At 43.9% G+C, this 22,533-nt stretch overlaps 1 pseudogene; it reads left to right on the top strand.

The window, feature by feature from the left end:
- Window positions 1-478: 478 nt before the first annotated feature.
- Window positions 479-20,069, top strand: LOC138246869 (cleavage stimulation factor subunit 1-like; annotated as a pseudogene).
- Window positions 20,070-22,533: the final 2,464 nt, after the last annotated feature.

Raw genomic sequence — 22,533 nt, 5'->3', positions numbered from 1 at the left:
AGAGCAGACGTCAGGACCAATTTGATGATTTCTGCCCTCACCTCAACTAGGATGTCCATTGTCATCTGTGGTGTGTGATAATGCATTGAAAATACTGTACCGACATAGACACAAACACTCTGCAGTTACTACCCACCTTTGATCCCTTCAGACAGTGCATAACTATGGTCCTCCTCTCCTCCATGTTTTGCCGGAAAGAGGGGTAACTTTGTTTACAAATGTTCATGCAATTTTGCAAATATTTAGAAGAAGTTTTGCAACAGAGCAGCGATATAGCACTAGTTTGCCAGCCATTTCTAAGTGCTGAAAATAAAAAGCAGTACTAATACCCGAATTACCGGTACCCCGCTTATCGACCTTGGAAGAATGATGTGCTGGGATGGCTCCGTGACATAAGGGAGGTAGGTGGTTTGCCTGTGTGTAGTAGTAGGTCCATATTTGTGATCATGCTGTTGTTTTACAATATTTGTAACACACCATGTATCGCTCAAGGATCACATTGAAAGATCGTCATCAGCTCTATAAGCTTATGATCAACTAGTTGTTGTACGACGAGTACATCAACATTGCCAATGGCCTGACAAATTAGATAAAGCCAAACGCTGTATGTGCGCCTTGGGAGCAGCTACTTCCTCTCATTAAAGTGGGCATGGAACACGACAGTGCAGTTCGGTATGCCCTTAGACGCTCTGATACCGTCACCCAAGCGACCGGAATCAAGTTAGAATTTGATGCAGATGTTCACACAAATGTCTCCGGAAGCGTCAGAGTATAAGACTCTCTATGTCACCTCCCACAAAGCGCCTTTCCCCATGGCTACATAAAGTAGAGATGGCCAGTTGATAGCCACTGGCTTTGCCAATGCTTCCATAAAAATACTTTACACATAGCAAATGTTGGCAAAAAGTGCAATGCCGATTGAAGTCCTGATGAACGAGACAGAGCAACTGAACATGGAAAACTATCCAGTTGTCCGGACTCTGTATGATGACGTGGATGAAGTTTGTTGTCTAGCCCTCCATCCTTCAGAGCAGAGTTTGGCATCAGGCTCCAAAGATTTTACAAAGATGTTATTCGATTATTAAAATCCATCTGCAAAAAGAGGCTTAAAGTATATCCCTGAAGCTAAAATGATATGCTCCATTTCTCTTTCACCCATCTGGCGGTTTTGTAATCTTAGGGACCCAGCACCCTGCAATGAGACTTTATGACATTTACACATTCCAGTATTTTGGTGCGTTCAATACTAATGACCAACACAAGGATGTAATCACTGCTGTTAACCACAGTCCAACTGCCAACATGTATGTAACTGCCAACGTGTATGTAACTGCCAGTAAGGACAGGAGCTTTAAGTTGTGGGTCGGTGTCTCAAACCATTGCGTCAGTACGTAGACAAACCACATAATGGTGCCGCAGTGTCTTCTGCATTTTTTTCAAAAATGCAAAGTACATTCTGTCAAGTGGAAAAGGCTGAGTGGCTAAATTATGGGAAGTCTCAACAGGACAGATGCTGGTGTTGTACACAGGTGCCAGTTTAACTGGAAGACAGACTCACTGAACACAAGTGGCTTCCCAACGAGCGAACCATCAAACTTTGTTGCTGTGATTCTCAGACAGCCGAAGTTAGGAATTTGCTATCACTGGGAAACTATAACGTGAATCCTTGTATCGTTCATTCACTTACAAATCCTGACTTCATGACATGCAGTGATGATTACAGGACCCGTTTCTGGTACCGAATATATCCACAACTGACTAAAGACTGCTGTAATGTACTGTATATATGTAGAAAGTCTTGGTGTTTATGCACATACAGAGGTAGACCAGGTTACGAATACAGTGCATATCTTGTCATTCAAGGTAACCCTCCTTTTGGTCACTTTGACAGGTGTTTCTGGCTTTTCATCAACATTTAATTGTGTGCTGAAAATTCCCTTATTGCAACTTCTATATCATGATACCAAGGCCCATATTTATACTCCCTTTAAGCCAGATTAGTGCCATTTGTTTTTAACGCTAATCTGACTCAAATTTAACACCGTATTAATATTTTGACGCTAGACCCGTCTAGCGTCAAATTTTCAGAGTGTGCGTCATTTACTGGATGCGTGAAACCACCTTGCGTCAATGAGATGCAAGGTAGGCGTTCCCATCCAAAAAATGACTCAAACACCCGTGTGCCATATTTATCCAACTGGGCAAAAATGACACATGGGTGGGAGGCAGACCCTGAAAATGACGCAAATCCTGATTTGCTTCAAATTTTAATGCCTGGGTTAGGGCAGGCGTTAAAAAGGGGCAAACACACCACTACTGAAGGAAAACTCACACAAGCAACATCATTGCTCAAGAAGGACGACATGGAGGTGCTACTCATGCAGCATGCCAGAAGATGCATAGCACAGGACAAACAGCAGCAGCTACCACCACACCAACGTGGACCACAAAGGTAAAACAAAAGGCAGGAGAGGCTATTCAGGACCAGGACAACCCTCCTGGGCCTCCGGGAACATGATATCATCCAGAGGTACAAACGTAACTGGCAAGCCATACAGCAGCTGCTCCCACCCCATTGAGCCACAGTTAACAGCCAGCTTGCACACACCCTACATTATTCCACCGGAGACCAAGCTGCTATCTGTCTCGCACATGTTGGCAAGTGGCTCATTTCAAACTACTGGTGCCCTGGTTGCCGGGGTCTCACAGCCCTCATTCTTCGCCTTCCTTCCCATGGTACTTGATGGCATCATCTCCCTAACTCCCCGCCACATCAGCTTCCCCAACACACAACAGAAGCAGCAGGAGACCAAACAGGGGTTTTACCAAATTAATGGCTTCCCACACGTGCTTGGTGCCATTGACTGCACACATATCCGGATTGTGCCACCTGCTGCAACTGAGCACCTATACCGCAATAGAAAGCACACCCACTCCATCAATGTGCAGGCCATTGTTGATCACCAGGGGTTGTTCACCAACATCATGGCAAAGTATCCTGGGAGTGTACATGATTCCTTCATCTTCTGCCACAGCACCATCAATCGGCACTTCCAGGATGGACGATATGGCAATGGCCTCCTTGTTGGTAAGTCTAGAAACCTAGTAATATACACACAGCACAGAAACCCTATAGGACACACAAGACATACACCGCTACATTGACACGTGGGCAGGAAGACACTGAGGTGTGACACTGGTAGTAATGTTTAATATCCTGACCCAATGGGATGCACACCTATGGACAAGTGACTGCTGCGAATAACAATAGATGCACTCTAGAGCCACAAGGGACCAATTTAAAAGCACACAGTGTCAATGACATGGTCTTAACTGGCAGTAAAACTTGGAAGATTAACCATTTAATATCACATAAGGCCGCAGTCAATCCCACACCCTTCCAAGCAATACGTTGTGTGTAAGGTGTGTGCAATGTGTGTTGCTGCATGAGACAGATAGCATGATGACTCAAATGAAGATGACATGGAATAATTGAGGCAGTACCAACATTCCACATCACTCCTGGGGTGACATTGTCAGCTAGCAATAAGGAAGTGGACTGTGCAATGAAAACATGTTGATGTGACATTAATGCAAAGTGCACACTGCTACACATGCTGAAAGAGACAATTATCCTTCTACACAACAGATGTACAGGGAGATGGACCTTCCTACACAAAAAATTCACCCCCACAACCAAGTTATCCAGCTCACCTGGAGCAAGTTCAGTAGTGTAGGTGCGCGGTTGCACATGAGCCTACTAGGTGAGGGAACGAATACAGGTTTGCATACAGCTAGTCACACATGGAATAATTCTGCATTGTCAGTACTGAACACTTCAGTGCTGCCAACTTATGGAGATGTGTTGTACATTGTCAACCAGCCAAATCAAAGGGCCTCACTGGTGCATTTCACCTGCAATAACACATGTCTAATTGGATGGGATGTCCAGGTCATGTAGTGCAACCATTTTACCACCACAGAGGAATCTATTGTGTGTGTGGAAGTATCATGTCACCTCCAGTGAATGCACACGGACACATCTTTCTCACTACATAACGCATGGGAGATACACACTGAACTGCACGTTTCTAAATATACCAGAGATATCAGGTCAATTAGTCAAACACCACTTTTGCCAGTCAAACAACCCAATAAAGAAAGAACCTCAGAGAAGCCTAGGATCCCACACAATACCACAAACACATATGAGTCACAGACGATACAATATAACAACTGCCATGCAAAGTGACATTTCTAGTGCAACCAACAACAAAATATTTACACCTATTTTCTCTTTCAGCTGATCAGGGTTACGGGATCCAGCCATGGATCATGACCCCATTTGCCAACCCAAGCACAGCAGCAGAGCGTTCCTATAATGAGGCACATCGGAGGAAACGCACCATAGTTGAATGGACTTTTGGCATCCTGAAGTCCAGATTCAGGTGCCTGGACATCACCGGAGGCAGCCTCCTATATTCCCCAGAAATGGTCTGCAAGACCATTTTGACCTGTGCCATCCTGTACAACATTTGTGTTAGGAGGAGCATTCCCCTATATGACCCTGAACAGCAACTACCTGAAGAGGAGGGGGAGGAGGATGCTGTCCGGGAAAATGAGGGGGAACATCCTAACACAGCTGCAGGAATGCATTGCAGACAACATATAGTACAAAATAAATTCCAACAATAGTCACTGTCACCACTTTGTTACAATATGGAATTAAAAAGCTCACTTTATCACTCAATCATGCTCTGGGTAATTATTTATGCATCACATGATCTCTAGGAATCATAATCAGAGTATTTCCTGATGAAGCATGGCAGAAAGACAAATTTGCATACTCCAGATGCAACATCACATTTGATGGGTATGAATGTACAGCAAACATCACACACAGTTTTTTTTAAATACATCCTGTCTATTTCACATTTGAAGGGCAATTTCATAGGACCACAGCTATGAGACACATCAATGTTGCCAACATGGTCCACTGCAGCATATGACACCCAACTAAGATATCATCAATCATAGGGTAAAAAAGTGCATCATACATGAGGCAGTGGATGTGAAATTGCATTGGTAACAGGAATGTATGACTGGAGCCTTGACAGCAGTAAGTGTTGAATCTGCTATCTCTGCAAGGAGCATGTGTGACAAGAAGTGCATCAAACCTGAAAATGGATAGCACGAGTGCCCCAGGAATGGCAAGCAATGCTCACAATACATGCCCTGCGCAGTCCATCCCAGGTAATAAGTCCTGCCACTGCCAGGTTTTCAGTCTCTGCCCGCCCTTCTCTTGGGGGCGCTGTAAATGGACTATCTGTACCCTGGAAATCATCATCTACACTCACCCAGACTCCCATTCTGACTCCTGTGTGCTTCCCTTTTCAGTATGGAATGCCATAGTTCTACTTCATCAGCCTGCATGGACTTCAGGTTCCATAATGCACTGCCTGGTAGTCGGTAAGACCCGTAATCTGCTGTCCATTGCTTTCCATGGGAAAAGTCCAGTTGGCCCCTTATACTACATTCTCACCTCCAGGACTTGTGAGAGACTGAAGCTGCACACATCTGTGAACGCTCTCGTGCATCCCACCCATTTGACTCTGCCCTGTCCTTTCTGCTGCCTGGAACTGCTTAGAAGCAGCCATTCCCTGAAGCTCCTTGTTGTGCATTGGAGTACAATTCATTTGTGTTTCAGAGCCCCTGTTGGATTGTGTTACAGTGCTGAGTACACCTGAAACTGCTCTTTGTTTCCAAAGTGTTGTTCCTGCTTGTTCCATCCAGAGTCTGCTCACTGTTTTTCTGCCTTGTTCATGTTTGTTCCTGACAGAGCCTGCATCCTGTTAGCCAGACTGGTTGCAGTCTTTGTGATAACCAGAGATGTTCCCTGGGGCTACATTTGCCTCATAGTTGGTTTCCATTCCCTCCGTTTCCTCTTGGGATGTTGTGTCTGGTAAGTCTACGATTAGTCCTCAACTGTATAGAATAGTTTAATTTGTTTTCTTAATTGTTTTGTACCGGGACATGTTTTCCAGGGGGTGAATCCAGCCCCCATCCTTTGTCTGGTTTTCTATGTATTCATTAGTGCCAAACAGTGAAAGTGTGTTATGGCTATATTCCTGGATTTGGTACTGTGCCTCCAGCCCAAAAAACAAGGGCTACTAATGTGTATGTAAGGACAATACATGTTTGTGCCCTGATGGTCCAGACACAGATTCACTTCTGCCTCCACCTTTCGATGGGGCTTGCGTGCTGACTAGCTGTGAGATTAATCTGCACAGAAGCACTGATGTTACCTGTTGCTGTGGGAAGTTCAGAGCCCTACCCTGTGTACAAATGTAGTGATTAAACTTGCCTGTTTGTCTATTACTGATCCATAACATATTTTACCACAACAAGGTTGCTCTGTCGTCACCCTTCTGAAATTTCTGCTGTACCATTGCTCCCCTATCCCATTCTATGCTGTTAGCTGATCTTTGGCTTTAGGTTAAATCTGCTTTGAAGGATACTCGGTTAATTCAAGGGTTGTCTCCACAGACTCCTGACTAGACCTGCACATAACTGTTACACCATGGAGGCCAATACTGACACAGGGTACACATGCCAACACACTTGAACTGGACACTTTTGTGCAATGAACCACTGGAAATATGTGAACACATGCAGCATGGTCTGCTGGTCCACCACATCCACAGGAGGAACATAGGTCATTTACATTAGTCAAACTGTGGTGTACATAAGAATGTTATGATTGGATTTGACACTCTGTGTCACAAACACTGTACCTACCTAACATGTTCAAATGCCTCACTCATGGGTAGTATACACACAAGTGACCATGAAGTGGTAGCCAACATTTCATGAGATGTGAGCGGCAACATATCTGACATAGCCCTCCTCAGCCATCCTCGATCTTTCCTGTGTATTGTTTGTTATGGGAAATGTATTGTCCCCAGTGTCAAGCAAGTACACACAGCATAAGAGGCAACAGATATTACAAACACATATCATGACTTATCATCGACTACAGCGCTCCAGCAACGACGACGCCACTGCCTGTACTGTGACCTAGTGACACCGCATGTCGCACTGCCCGCTTCACACCGCAGCCCTGGTCTCACCAACGCCACTGTATGCCGTCCCCGAGCTGCTGCCTGCACGTGACCTGTGGGCACCGCACGTCGCAGCATCCCACTTTGCACTGCAGCCCAGACACCATCCACGCCAGCGCACCTGAGTTGATCAGCCCAGAGTTCGATCTTCAACGCGTGTGACTTCAAGGGCCCGACACCGCGACCCCCGCGGCGTCGATCCCCAAAGCTCACTGCAAGGATCACAACGCCATGCACCTCCATTTTGTGAGCCCAGCATCTTCCCTGTGTCCTAATACAGCCCAGTGTTAAAGGATTGCTAAAAGACCTAGGTAAGGAGCCCTAGACTTTTCTGGGTAAATAGTATTATTTGTTCAAAAGTGTTATTTCAGCTACCCGTGCCTGTTTTACTGTAGACTCTCTGTGTTTCAGGCAGCTTGACCTTTTAAAGTGGTGTTTTCTTTTGTTTTTTTGCCGTGACTGTGTGAATTACCTTTCTAGTTTGTGGCACATGACTTCATAAACCCCCCCTCTTTTCTAAGTAAAAAGGCTACATACATCTTGCAGAGTGTGTTTAGGAGACTGTTTAATCTGTTTCTGTGATTTAAATTGTGTTTAGAAACTGTCTGCTTCCCCTGTTTTTTGCCTTAAAAAAGCCACATTTCAGAGTGCGCGAAATTCCAGTATTCCAGCAGTATTCCAGTGTTTGTTTTTAAACAATCTCTCCCTTACCTGGAAAGTAGACTCTGCTAGCTTGGAAGTGTGGATTCAGCCTGTCTGTATCCAAGGAGATTCTGAATAGAGCAGCAGCTGCCTCCTCCCTGCCCACAGGGACTGGACTTAGCTGATTGGCTCTCTCAGTCCCTGGCAACCTGGGCCCTCCCCACACCTTTTCTGGCCCCTTAAGTTTGTGGAGGGAAGCCCAAGACAGCCACCTCCATTTTGTGAGCCCAGCATCTTCCCTGTGTCCTAATACAACCCAGTGTTCAAGGATTGCTAAAAGACCTAGGTAAGGAGCCCCAGACTTTTCTGGGGAAATAGAATTATTTGTTCAAAAGTTTTTTTTCCAGCTACCCATGCCTGTTTTACTGTAGGCTCTGTGTGTTTCAGGCAGCTTGACCTTTTAAAGTGGTGTTTTATTTTTTTGCAGTGACTGTGTGAATTACCTTTCTAGTTTGTGGCACATGACTTCATAATCCCCCCCTCTTTTCTAAGTAAAAAGGCTACAAACATCTTGCAGAGTGTGTTTAGGAGACTGTTTAATCTGTTTCTATTATTTAAATTGTGTTTATAAACTGTCTGCTTCCCCTGTTTTTTGTCTTAAAAAAGCTACATTTCAGAGTGCGCGACAAGCAGTATTTCAGTGTTTATTTTTAAACAATCCCTCCCTTACCTGGAAAGTAGACTCTGCTAGCTTGGAAGTCTGGATTCAGCCTATCTGTATCCAAGGAGATTCTGAATAGAGCAGCAGCTGCCTCCTCCCTGCCCACAGGGACTGGACTTCAGTTAACTTGCTCCTTATATAAGTTCCTTTTGGTTGTTGCATATGTTGTTTTGATAGGTTGTTGGTTGTATTGATAGGTTTCCATTGGTTGCTGGTTCCAGGGCTGGGGCTGTAATTGGTGGATAGGGCTGAGATTCTTATTGGTTACTGGTTCTAGGGCTGCGATGGGTGGATAGGGCTGAGATTCTGATTGGTTACTGGTTCTAGGGCTGTGATTGGTGGATAGGGCTGAGATTCTGATTGGTTGCTGGATCTAGGGCTGTGATTGGTGGATAGGGCTGAGATTCTGATTGGTTGCTGGTTCTCGGGCTGTGATTGGTGGATAGGGCTGGGGAATCTGATTGTTTGCTGCTTCTGGGGTTGGGGCTATGATTGGTGGTCAGGGTTAGGGGTATGAATGGTGATTAGGACTGGGGCTCCCATTAGTTGTTTGAATCAGGTTTACAAATCTGATTGGTTAGGGTTAGGACTAGGTTTCTATTGGCCAGTAGGGCTATTTAAGCCTAGGACTCAGGGCGTCTCATCCCGAGGCAGCTCAGCTAAGGGCGGAGAGGACAAGGGCAGTTGCCTGTTTGGGCCTGTTTGGGACAGGTAGGGACTAGGGCCTAGGGCCAGAAATGCTGCCCAATTCTCAATTGACCAGGAATGATTTCAGTCCCTACACATCCATCAACATGCAAACACATTATCTGCAAAGACATCCAACTCATGCATCACAAACTGACCGCAGACAAATTGCAATGTCCCATCACCCAACACAATACCGAATATACAACACATATACACATATCCTCCACAACTACAACAGTCAAACACCTGCATTCTCACAACAAACACTACTCTGTCCACTCCCACTAACACAACCTGCCATCACCAACACAACACAAAACCACACTATGTATTTCTCTCAGCCTTCCAGATACACACTCACTGTTCATACTAACCAACAACACCATCCTCTGTTTGCTCCACACAGACCACCTTTCATCATAACAATGCCCAAACCCAGCCTTCAAACACACAATCTACAACACCCTTCCCCTCTCTTCACCAATTACACTTAACCATACAATCCCCACACTTCACTCCACCACACATATTACCTCTTCCAGTCATCACAACTAACACTAACTCCCCTGACACACATCCATCCCCTCTTACACACCTCATACATTTATCTCCAAAACACATCAACACCCACTGTAACACTCTAATTCCACTCCCCAGCACTAACTCACATACAAGTCCCTTTCCAAAAACAACTACATCAATATCCCCTCTCACTATTCCACAAAAACAATACAGACCACACACATCAGCACATCAAATCAACACAAACTTTCATTATACTTATCGTCACACCCACTCCCACCCTCAGGACTACACAAAGAATACAAGTCCCGTCCTATCTTTACCCCTACGTTCTCACTCTTCACAAACACCTACCACAAGCACCCCAACCCAGCAACTTTCATTCACTCGCCTCTCCTCCATTGCACAATTTAGAGCCTTACATCATGATCCACATGCTCCTCCACCACCCTTAACCCATACTCCATCCACACTAAACAGACGTAAACATAAACATGCCACTCTTAACAACCTCGCATCCCCTTGTCTATTACATAATAAGACTACCCTACAAAGAACAGTACACTCTTCATGTCTCTCTCAGCCACCAAGTCCACCACCCACATACACAGACCCAACAAAATGTCTCCTTAACCTGCTGGAAGAGGAACACTAGATTGAAAAGCAAGACTATTGTGAGCCTCACACAGTTATCACAACTAGCAACACACCTGCTTCAAGCTCAAATAATACTGCTTACCCTTCTCCTAAACAAAACAACACTGCCACTAACACACCTTTTCTAAACCGCCAGCTCATAAATGCTCGATCACTCAAAAAAAACAAGCACCACATCTACGGCCTGTTCACAGACACACAACTTGACTATTTATAACAAGTCTTGGTTGGGAGATGACATGGCCCCAGTGTTGCATAAAGCACTTACTCTGGGCTATCAAACCATCACACAAAACCGTATAGGCAAGAGAGGAGGTGGACTAGCTATTATATTCAAACAGGCAATAAATCTCAGTAAAACAGACAACATTTCCATACAAGGTTGTGAAGCGCTCCTCACCAGATGCCACCCTACTCCAACTTCCTCCTGTAACTTTCTCCTCCTTTACAGACCTCCACCTCACAACTCGACATTCCCAGATACTTTTCTAGATACAGTCTCAAACCTTATTACACTATACTCCAACCTCAGCATTCTTGGGGATCTAAACATTTGGTTTGACAAACTCAATATGCCCCATCCAAAAGATATCACCACTGGCCTAGTCGCATTGAACCTACATCAGATTGTACACAATCCCACACACATTGCTGGACACATCCTAGATGTCATTTTTGCTAAGCTTGAATTAGTTACCGTTCATAGCATCACACCAATCACATGGTCAGACCACCATTTGATAACTTTCCGACATAAAACTCCACAAATCAACACACCCCACAACTACTTACATACATGCACCTATCAACCATATCAACCATGGAGAAAACTCAATTGTGATGACTTAGAAACACAACTAACAGCCAACACAGATCTAGATACAATTAATTCTGTTCCAAAACTTTATGAGTGGCTACAGGAACCTTTTGATACCCTAATACCACTCAGAAAATCAAAACACGACAAAAGAAAACCAACACCTTGGAGAAACACAGAACTTAAAAAGATAAAGCAACAAATCAGAAAGTTGCAGCGGACCTGGCTCAAAACAAACAATATTCAAGACAAACTGCAGCTACACAAACTTAACAGAATATACAAATCATCAATCAAAAAAGCAAAAAAAAGGTACTACTCAGACAGAATTCAAAATGCTAAATCTGCAACCAAGGAATTTTATAAAATTCTCAATGAATTTCAAAAACCTACATGCATGGAAGGAAGTCATCCTACTACTCAAGATTTCACAAACAAACTGGCAACTCATTACACAGCCAAGGCAGACACATTGGACTCCTATTTAAAACAGAAGAAAACCATCAGCACCAACCCCTTTCCTAAAATACCCTCTAAGAATAAACCAACCCAGCCTCTACAACAAATATCCCAAGGTGAATTTATGGATTTGGTCAAAGCAAGCAGGCCTTCCAGTTGCCCTTCTGACCCTTGTTCACCTCAAATCTTCAAGAACATTATTTTATCTACTTCTGCTGCCACACCTGTAAGAAGAATCATCAACAACTCTTTAACTACAGGAACTTTTCCTGTAGACCTGAAAAAGGCATACATACGACCGTTATTAAAGAAAACAAACCTAGACCCGCAGGACCCCAACAACTACAGACCAATCACAAATGGACCTTTCCCGGGCAAACTGATAGAAAGAGCAGCATTCGCCCAGATGTCACAATTCATTGAAGACAATTCTATACTTTCAGACTTCCAAACTGGATTCCGCCCAGGAAGAGGCACTGAATCGGCACTCATAGCAATCTGGGATGATCTTAAAAACACAGTCGACCGCAATGGAGTTGCTGCACTACTTCTCTTGGACCTCTCGGCTGCCTTTGATACGGTTGACCATGACACCCTAATTCAAAGACTCCACGAAGCCGGCATACAAGGGACTGCTCTCGACTGGATTACTTCCTATCTTCAAAAAAGTTCTAATATCATCAACTCACCCCCCTTCTTGTCCAAACCTTACCTCACAAAAGCAGGGGTCCCCCAAGGATCAATCATCTCACAGTTGCTTTTCAACATTAACATAATATCATTACCAGAACTGATCAATGATTTTCATCTCACATGCTACAACTATGCAGATGGCACACAAATAGTACTAAATTTGAATGCCCCAAAACATTGAAAACTCAGAAATCTTCAGTTGCCTCAGGGCCCTTGATCGGTGGATGACCTCGAGCTATCTCAAACTAAATACCTCCAAAACAGAAATACTCACATATGGTGACTGGAAAAGTTATGACCCACTGTGCTCCTGGCCTGACGATCTCGGACCACCTCCTCAATTATCCACGGAAGTTAAAAACCTTGGAATCACCATGGACTCCAAGTTAATTTTGAATGCCCAAGTGGACAAATTAGCACGAACAAGCGTCATCACCTTGAAGACTCTACGACACATCTTCCCCCACCTCGGATTTCCACAGAAGGTGCAAGCTACTATCTCGCTTGTACTATCCAAACTGGATTATGCCAATGACCTCTTCCATGGATCATCGCGATCTATTATGAAAAAACTACAACGTATTCAGAACTCCGCAGCCAGGCTACTATTACATGTAAAGCCACAAGCCCACATGTCACCTGCCTTGAGAGCACTACACTGGTTACCCGTTGCCAGAAGATGCACTTTCAAGCTGCTTTGTATCACCCACAAAGCTATACATGGAACAGAACCGCTTTTTATCAGAAACAAAATAACCAAATACATTCAACAAAGAAACCTCAGCTCAAGATTGGCACCCCACCTTAGAACACCACCAAACAAGAAAAAGACTATAGGTGGTACATCCTTCTCCGTTCAAGCAGCTAAACTATGGAATTCATTACCCCCAACTATAAGAGCCACAGATAACTTTCTTGTCTTCAGAAAACTACTCAAGAGTTGTCTCTTTCCTTCATAACCACCATATTCAAACAACTATGGACTGCATATGCCTATGTTGATAAATATTTTGTCTGATTATGTGTATATTTCTAGTTATGTATAGATATTTAGAAAATATGTATTGCTACTATGTCATAACAATAAACTACACACACACTCTTTAAACCTGTTTTACTAAGTATATTTACCCATGGTTTTAAATATGTATTGTATGTACATATATGTGTGCATATGTGTGTGTATTCATGTGTGTATGTATGTGTGTGTGTGTGTATATATATATATATATATATGTATGTGTGTATGTTGTTCTCTGCTTGGCATGTTCGTGGGTCATTGCATGGCTCCTGGATTGGTTGTTATACTAGATATCTATGAATCCCTGCTCTTCCTTTTTATGTCACACTTATCTACCCATCATCATATGTCATGTCTCTATCAATCTATCCTCCATTCCCGCTCTGACTCATCCCAAATCCATTCTACTACTTTCATCTCCTAAATAACTCTGCCTAAGCTCTTCCCTCCGCTTCCACATCTAACTCACCAAACCTCACTTTACTACCATGACCTCCCAAACAACCCTACTAAATTCGCCATTTATCTCACCCTGCTACTATCATCTCCCTAACCCCTTCCACAGACTCTTCCCTCCTCCTTCCTCCTTTACTCATCCCAAGCATAAATCCTATTACCATATACTCCCAATTAACACTTCTGGATTCTTTCCTCCTCCACCCCTCCATTACTCCAGTCAATCTAACTAACAAACTTAAATTGACTGATAATAATACTAAAACTGTACTCATATTTCCTGATACTAATCCATCACTAATACTTGTTGGGTTCCGCAGTAGCGTGCTACTTGCCGAAAAGCGCTATAGAAATACTATTACAATTCACTACAATGACTGATGTACCTCATTGATTTGCATTTGATGGTTATACCCATATGTAACACATTCATACATCAACATTACGCTAAATGTTTTGCATGCCATTCCATCAGAGGCACACAAATAATTTTCACTATCAATTCACACACAAAACACACAGGCCATGAATCATTTTTGTGTAGTGTAGCCTTGCTGTCCTCTATTGATGCAACACCTGTGCAAGCTTGAAAAATCCATCTTAATTTCCAAAGTTTGTGCTGCTGGTGCCTCAGTTAAGAGAGCTAATCCTGCACAACGATACGAGTATTATGGGCCACAGTAGTATGGTCTGCCACATGTGCCCAAACACATTGAACACACACTGCAGGTGATACCATCCTATCTTTGTCTATAGGCTGCATGCATGTAAAAATTTGAAAAATGAGGCAAACACAATTTAGGACAGAATTTTAGACGCAAACGTGTCAATAAATTACGCAAACGTGTAAAACAATTAAGCTAACGCACATTATACATCGATGGGTCCCTAGCGTTCATTTCACCAGCGCACCCCGGGCATGCGGATATCCATTGAAAATGAATTGATCCATGAATGCGAGGGATTTTGACACATATGCATCAAAAAAGTTTGACGCAAATTCCTTAAGCATCAGAAATTTACACGCAAGACAATAAATGGGCCACAAATGAGACAGGAAGTGATGTAATAGGATATCCTGTTTACAGAAATGGTACTGTGGGTGTACTTTCACTTTCACTTTGCAGTCTGTGATTATTCTAGACTGGATGGCTGTGTTTTTGATTGTCTCTCTGTGGATTTTGTGATTTTATCTCCTGTGTGATCTATATATTGTCTTTTGGTGTTTGGTAAGTGTATTTTGTGTCCTCTGTAAGTGTATTTGTGTCTTTAATTGTATTTAGATTTGTGTTTCTACTGTTGGGAGTCTGTTTGAGGGTAGTATTAGTTGGGGTAGTTTTGGGCTGTCTTTGGGTTAGATAAGTTTCCTTTCTGTACCTCCTTTCCCTGTTTTTCATTCTTTACTTTTGAATTATTGTTTTGGTGTGATGTCGGGAAGGCCACGGCTGGGGAGCATTTGCGTGGCTGCGTGGCTGGTGTGCCACTTCCTCCCCCTCATGTTCGAGGCTGGGGTCGTGTGATGCAGGGGTGTCACACAGAGGCAGGGCCATATGTACCAAGCTCTTCATAACCTTCACTATTAACTTAGGCCCATATTTCTACTTTGTTTGCACTGCATTCGCGTAATTTCTGGATGCAAAAATAGCGCACACTTGCTACATTCAAATTTCTTTGGCTAATTTGCGGAGCTGTTGCGTCAACAACTGAATCAAATGCGACACAAAATAAATTAGACATCTGGGCCTAAGTTCACTGTTTCTGTGTGTTTACGTCAGGACAAATAATCATTCACATGGCCAAACCCAAATGGGCCATTTTTCTACCAGATTGCATTGTCACAAAACAGGATCATATCGTGGCATTTCGGAGTAGGCGAGTAGGCGTTGAAATCCTATCATTGAGTAGCAGGGCCCAGTGACATTTTTTGCATGGGCACAATTGCCAGGACTGAGCTATTGCAGTTACCATCTGTGTCACATTGGTGCCAACCCATTTTCAAAAGTGAAAGGGTCCGCATGGGATCCCTGCTCTTTGTGAATGCATGGTCACAAACTAATTTTGAGCATGATGTTGTGCAAGGGACCACTGACTGCTTCCATAATACTATTTTAGTGAAGAAATAGGTTGTTAAATTACTTTCTGTACACCCCTGCTGAAATATAGCAGCATTTCTACAAATGTAAACTTCTCAGTATGAAGGCAGTCACAGACATGGTGGTCTGTGAGTGCTGCCATTCCCAAGGTGTTTTCAAATAGAGACCTACCTCATCATGATTGAGGAGGAGGACATTTGCTACCCCATTGTTCATTAGCGAACAGTGTCTGTTCGGGTGCACTGCCTCTGATCACCCAACTTGCTAATTGTAAATTTCTGAATCTGGCAATGTGTGATTCACAATACCTGATATGGGTACACATGGCCCAGAGTGACACATTTCAGGTGCAACGACTACACCTGTGCCCATGCATTCTGTCAACGATGATCAACTAAGACACTGTCAGCATACATCATTTTGCAGTTTTGAAACAGAAAAGTGGCCAATCCATGTTTAGCGTGACATTGTCATCAATTAACACACAGGATCCCTGCCATCATGTTGTCATGGGGGCATGTATGGTTTAGGGTACACTGCCAATGTGGCATATGTAACCTACATACAACACTGGCACACCTAATATGGACCACTGAAAGCACAATCATTCCTGAAAGCAAATCAACCCACATGACCATCACACAATTACTCATTGTCCCTTGATGCACAAGCCACAATACCTGAGTCACTGGTATTGCAGTGCAACAGGAATGTGGCATTGCATGTGTCTCCCAATTACAAAAGATGAAATGGAGTACCATCTGGATTGTATTATCCACAAAAATGAGTAATCATGTTTGGCACCACATGATTGTTAGGGACAGTGCATGTGTGCATATGTGTGTCTATCACTCACTGTAGTGACAGTGTCAATGCATGTTTGCAGTGGTATGTCTGTTGGGGTGTCTACATGCCTGATGTGCTGCTCTATCATATAATATGTCACACACAGTGATTTGTTGTTCCGACGTTTGTACAATGAGCAGACATTGAGCACATATCACCCTTCCATGTTTTACAGGTGGAACACCCCCCTAGACCATAGGTGAAGTGGCTCCATTCGAGGACCCAGACTTATCCAGTAAGTGTGAAAATGTTTGTCCTGTGTGGTGTTTTCAGCTGTTGTGTGATTGACTCCTGTGTGTTGGCCTCATTGCAAGATATGATGAGCTGGCACATGATCTGATGTGTGACTTGACAAGAGGTTGACATAGTGTTCCATGGAAGAGTTAGACATTCACTGGCAGAGAGTCATATATTGGGAGTCGACTGCTGTGCAATAGGCATGGGCAGGCGAACAAGGTGATTTGTAGCCACATGTATGTCACAAATTGATTTGGAGGTGGCCAGTGTCATAATTTAGTCAGCAAGTCATACCCTAATTCACACAAAACAGTGATGCATCATTTTTACACACAAACTTGCGCATCCCTGTTAAGCAATGAACATATAGGACTGTATGGGTGACTGTCCCAGAGCATCTAGCCCTACATGGTGTATTCCATTTACGTGGAACTTGAGTGATATGTTATAGGCGTGCATGCAGGTCAAGGCCATATAGGTGCATGCATCAATGTGGTTGATTTAGGAAGTGTGTCAGTGAGATCTGATGTTGATGGTTATCGACAAATAGGAACATAAATGTAGAGGTGATAGTCCAATAGTTGGCTCACTCCTAGTTGGCAGGCCTCCTTACCTGTGTCACACTGACTAAATCCATGTACAGCTGGACAAAGCTCTGTGGTTGTCCTTGATGGTTGAAAATATGTATTGCATGCCCATCCCCCCTGAGGCACATGGTTAGGAGGAGAAAATATATGTAGCTAGGTGTGATGGTCACAGTGTAGATGACAGACATGTAATTCCATATACAAATCACAGGTCTTGTGTGCCTTTAATTAGATCCAGCAGATAGGGATTAGTTGGCCTGGCACATGTTGAGTACTTGCAGCATTTGTTATGTGACCAACAGCACTACATATATGCACAGATCAATTAATTAAGTACACACCTTGTTGTGCATTGCTGTGCTGTTAGATAGATGGTGGGTAGGCAGCATTGGCATGTCATTCTTCAGGGACATTCTATCATCTGTACTGTGATTTGGACTGCATGTGCTATTTGTGAGGAAGTGTTAAGATTATCATCTGTACATGTATCACACAATGATGTCATTAATGTTTGCCTGTCTCTATGTTTACAGCTGCCCACATAAATGCACAGGAAATCCGTGAATTTCAGAGGCGGGCAGTGCGGTACAGACACATCCTTGATGTGGAGGCTGGGTACCGCATGATGGGTAGGTGGTATTGTCACGAGAGAGCCACAGGTGCATGGAGGGCTTTTAGCCAAGGGGGGCCAGCCTTAGCCACAAAAGCCGCCACCACACCAACTGCAAGCACACTGGACACTGGAATGACAGCCACTCCAGCTGGACCCTCAACCTCATCAGCATACGGCCCAACAGCAGCCCCATCTGCACCACCACCTCCAACCACTGCACCAGCACCTGCATCAAGTGCAACTCAGACCACCACAGCTGGAGTAATGGACATGGCAGCATTGCGCCACCTCCAACGTGACATGCAACGTATGATGAGGCACATGGACAGTCTACAGCAGGAGGTGGCCCGCAACAGCAGGAGACTGAGATCGATTAAAAAAATACAGAGGAGGGCAAATCTTCGAGTTTATTGTTTCTCACCTCTAATTCCGTCCCCTCCTTCCTCTCTCCTCATACTGTTTTTTTGTGGGTTTAGGGGGCTTAGTGATAGGTTAGAGTAGGCTGTTAGTTTAGTTAAGATAAGTGGGTTGGGGTGGGGGAATTATATTATTACAAGTTAGTTTGTGGGTGGGTGTTGATGTTGGGGTTTATGTGTATTTAAAAAAAATTAAAAAAAATAAAAAAAATACTAAAATATATATATATTTGTTTAGGATTAGTTAGTATGTGTTTAGGTTAGTATATGTTGTCCTACATGTGTCCCATCATATAAGGGGGTGGGGTGTTGATGTTTAGAGTGTTTAGTTACAAGTGTTAAGTAAGTTTAGCTTAGGATAGTTTGGGCCAGTTGTGGGTAATGTATAGTTAGGATAAGCTAGGTTAGTTTAGGTGTTTGACATAGTTTATGTTTCCTTTCATACATATATAATAAAGTTTTATGTACTCCTTTACAGTATGTGTCATATGCTTGGGGATCAGGGCCTTTGCATGAGTGTACAGTGTCAAATTTGTGTTTGCCTGTGTGTTCCATCCTGCATCCACATCCCATTCTTGACATGGTTATTCCCACTTCCAAATGAGCTGTCACATTGGCAGCTACAACAAAGCTACTTCTCTATGCATCTGCCATTCTTTGAACCTACCACTCAAGGTGACTATGGTTCCCAATGTATTGTAAAGGTTGGTGTGATTTTAAAGCTGTCATCGTTTGAGTCCTGTGTTGGAATCTTGGGCACTGTGGGATGTCTGCCTGCAGCCTGATGTTCATGTGAACTCTGACAAACTGAGTGGTGTCCTAATCTTATGAAGTTCAGTATACACAAATCACACTTATGATTTATTACATTGTACTCCCAGGTGACATTATTTTTTGGGGACGTGACCTCGGGTAGGTGGACGGCGGACCTGAGTAAGATAACAATGTTCTCTCCTCTGGTCTGAGGTTTATGCGTCCCTATGATGCCTTGTCTCCACACGGGATGGGCGACCTATCAATCGACTGACTGTGACAAATTAGTCCACGTATTGTAAGTGACCTTCTAGAACTTATTTTTGTTTTTTTAGGAGAAGTTACAATTTACGGTCCTGATGAAGCGCCATTGGATCAATTTATGACCGCACAAGTGCGAAACATGTCGACCTTTCAGTGTTAGGATTGAGTACATCTCCTCCTTTCCCCTTCTCTTTAGGAGTACAGGGGACATTATTCCCTTCCAGCACTCCTGCATTTATTTTTAATCTTGGTCTGACCCTCATTTTGAGCAATTAAATAGAGACATTGGGTGCTCTGAGCCAATTTTAATACACACTTCACTCTCCTTTTTCTTTCTTCGTCAGCACGTACTACAGACTCCACTGGATCTGCAACACCACCTCCGGTCTAGTGCCACCACCATCTGTGTGGTGGCCCGTCAGATATTGCAGTGCCGGTCTGACGAGGAGTTAGCCCGATGATGATGTTTAGCGTCGTATTTGATGCTTGAGGGCACTCCTATGACATTACTGACACTTCTTCACCCTTATAGACAGACCTTCCTGGAACAGTGTACTCTTTGTCTTATAAGACATTATTTTCCAAACACTCATACACATCCATTCCTGCTGTATGGTGTGGGTGTGGGATTAAAGTTTAGAGTCATATGTTTCAGTCCCAGTATCATCAGAGTCCTCAGCTGGTTGTCAGCTTGTCATCCATGTCATCAGGGTAGTCCAGGACAGGCATATCCACAGGAGAGCCATCATCCTCTGCAATGAGATATTGTACAATTAGTGTGTCTGTGTTGTGGCAGTTGTAATGTGACGTCACTGACTTCCTATTAGTGGAACATTGTAATCTTGGTTCCTGTTCATTGTTCCTGTCATTAATATTAGCATTTTCACAAGCCTATGCCCCACCTGCATGTCACATGTAGTATGGGCAGTTTGGTGAATTGTCTGCGTCACATCCTCTAGGTGTAGGTTCTGTCCAAATTGCGCCTTGCCACCTTCTTGTCCTACTCACCCCTCCCTCTACTTCCATTAGCATGGGGAGGCCATGCAATGCCTGTGGGTGTTCTGATGCCACTTTCACCACACATAACAATATGGGACTGACCCAGTCTATGATATTTCACATACACCTATACTTTGCTGAGACCTAGCACATACCATGTATTGCACTGGCATGACACGATACAGGTGTCAGCATTGGTAGTGTGTCATGTTGATTTTTGCCAATGTGTGCTACATTGGATTGCACTGATGGGCCTGGAAGTGTTCCATTTCCTCTTATGACTGTGCCGGTGTGTTTCACTAGCTAGACACATATGCCCCTCTCAATGCTGTTGTCTTAGCAGTATGACAGTTGAGATGTTGCAAGGTGGCATTGCAGCTATTGTAACACAGGCACTGGGTAGACCCTTGAATGGGAAGCATGGCTGTGACATCACTGCTGTGTACTTCATAATGTAAGTAACAATGCATGATGTTTATTGCCCCTATAGACTTGAGCATTTGACAGGATTTACACTTTGTTAGGAATTGAAGGGGATTGATCACGTCGTCATTCTGAACCCTCTATTTTGGGTGTGTTTGTTCCATAGGCACCGAACTGCCAATTCCGAATTGACCAGCACACACAGCACAGGTGGTAGTGGCAACTGTTGTGAATGGTAAATGCCTGAGACTGGGCATTGTCCCCTGGTTCACGTTCTGACAATACCAGCTGTCCTGTGACAGCAGCCCAGTTTTACGTTCTACCCTACCCTCCTGGACTGGATTTGCCTTTCCAACAGCCTTGGCATGGAGGAGTAACCCCATGCAAAGGTTGTTGGTGTTGTGTTGTGCTGTGCCCCTGGATTTGCCTGCACAGCCTATGCACCCGTGCCATGCCCCTTTGCCATTTCCACTGCCTGATTTCCATGACTGACATGCACTGTGTAGTAGGTATGTACCTCCCCATGCTTGCAGTTAACATTTAGGCATTTTTGTCCCCCATGCAACTTACCCTGAGTATGTGTTGTTTCCTGGCAGTCTGCGCTGTCCTGTCCTGCAATTCCTGTGACAATCTCCTCTAGGATGAAGGCTGCCACCATCTCCTCCCTCTCGTCCAGGGCCTCCTGCGGTGCTGGACTCCCACCTCCAGTCTTCAGTGCTGCCTTCCTGTTCCTTGCCATTTTTTTGCTTTATCCTGCGCTTGCAGTCATGCCAGCGTTTCTTGCACTCCGTGACAGTTCTCCTGACCTTTGCCACACTGTTTATCTTGTTGACAATTTGTTGCCAAATTGCCTCTCTCCTCCCAGTTGGCAATTTTGAGGTGATGAAAAGTCGATGCTGGTGCTCCGTCACCTCTCTGACCAGTATTTCATGCTCCTCTGCACTGGAACAACACTTACTTTTCATCTTGTCTCTCCCCTGGGTCTTGTCTGTGTCCTCCTGGCTGGTTCCTGGTAGATCGGGGTCTCCCTGGGGTCTCTCCTGGCTTCTGGGATCGGTTTTGGGGCTCCTTAGCACTGTTTGCTGATTTGAGCTGCTTTTTGACACTAATGTGGTGGTAAATGGCGCATATCCAGTTTGCGACGTCGCAAACCGGATTAGAGTAATTTTCCCTGCAATAACATAGTTTTGTTTTACAACGTGGCGCAATGGTTAGAGTAAAACAAATTACTCTAACCCATGGTTTGCCCCACCGTGCGTCAAAGTATAAGAAATGGCGTTAGCCCGCGTTAACTTTTTTGACGTAAAACTGCGTTTGCGCAGTTTTGTGTCAAAAAGTATAAATATGGCCCCAAGTGAGTCTGGTTTGAACATCTTTTTGCATACATTGTTTGTATCTTCGGTGACACAATTATGGATGAACTTCAAGAAGTACTTTTTTTCCTATCTGGGCATACTGTTTCACTCTTCACTGACTTGGCATCCTTAGTGAGTAAGAAAAAGG

The sequence above is a fragment of the Pleurodeles waltl genome, chromosome 7, assembly GCF_031143425.1.
Source record: "Pleurodeles waltl isolate 20211129_DDA chromosome 7, aPleWal1.hap1.20221129, whole genome shotgun sequence".
Lineage (NCBI taxonomy): Eukaryota > Metazoa > Chordata > Amphibia > Caudata > Salamandridae > Pleurodeles > Pleurodeles waltl.
Note: the sequence above shows the minus strand (reverse complement) of the source record. Positions and strands in the feature narration are given on the sequence as shown.